This window comes from Cebus imitator, unplaced genomic scaffold (genome assembly GCF_001604975.1).
Source record: "Cebus imitator isolate Cc_AM_T3 unplaced genomic scaffold, Cebus_imitator-1.0 Scaffold524, whole genome shotgun sequence".
In the NCBI taxonomy this organism is placed as follows: domain Eukaryota; kingdom Metazoa; phylum Chordata; class Mammalia; order Primates; family Cebidae; genus Cebus; species Cebus imitator.
The window spans coordinates 1,102,822-1,103,852 of NW_016107839.1; the positions used below are offsets into that span (position 1 = coordinate 1,102,822).

The 1,031-nt window shown below is 51.8% G+C and overlaps 1 protein-coding gene across 1 annotated transcript in view; it reads right to left on the reverse strand.

The window, feature by feature from the left end:
- ARHGAP45 (Rho GTPase activating protein 45) overlaps positions 1-1,031 on the reverse strand; it is a 23,220-nt gene that overhangs the window by 9,995 nt on the left and 12,194 nt on the right. The window lies entirely within an intron of this gene.

Below are 1,031 nucleotides of genomic sequence, written 5' to 3' on the forward strand. Positions count from 1 at the left end.
GTCTCGATCTCTTGACCTCGTGATCCACCCGCCTCGGCCTCCCAAAGTGCTGGGATTACAGGCGTGAGCCACCGCGCCCGGCCTTCTTTTTTTTTGTTTTTTTGAGACAAAGTTTGGCTGTTCTTGCCCAGGCTGGAGTACAGTGGCACAATCTTGGCTCCTTGGAACCACTGTCTCCCAGGTTCACGCAATTCTCCTGCCTCAGCCTCCCGAGTAGCTGGGATTACAGGCACCCACCATCACGCCCTGCTAATTTTTTGTAATTTTACTAGAGATGAAGTTTCACCATATTGGCCAGGCTGGTCTCTAACTCTTGACTTCATATGATCTGCCCGCCTCAGCCTCCCAAAGGGCTAGAATTACAGGTTTAAATCACTGCACCCAGCCTGAGACCCCCGTCTCTATAAAAAATTTTTCTTTAATTAGCTGGGTGCTGCCAGGCGTGGTGGCTTATGCCATAATTCCAACACTTTGGGAGGATGAAGTGGGCGGATCACAAGGTTGGGAGTTCAAGACCAACCTGATTAACAAGGTGAAGCCCCATCCCTACAAAAAGTACAAAAAAAATTAGCTGGGCATGGTGGTGCACGCCTGTGATCCCAGCTACTCAGGAGGCTGAGGCAGGAGAATCGTTTGAACCTGGGAGGAGGAAGCTGGAGAGAGCTGAGATCTCCATTGCACTTTGGGAGGCCAAGGCGGGTAGATCGCAAGGTCAGGAGATCGAGATTACCCTGGCCAACATGGTGAAACCCTGTTTCAACTACTATACAAAAAATTAGCTGGGCGTGGTAGCACGTGCCTGTAGTCCCAGCTACTCAAGCTGAGGCAGGAGAACTGCTTGAACCCGGAAGCCGGGGTTGCAGTAAGCTGAGATTGTGCCACTGCACTCTAGCCTGGGCCACAGAGTGAGACTCTGTCTCAAAAAACGAAAACAAACAAGACCCAAAAAAACGAGGCCGGGCGCAGTGGCTCACGCCTGTAATCCTAGCACTTTGGGAGGCCGAGGTGGGTGGATCACCTGAGGTCAGGAG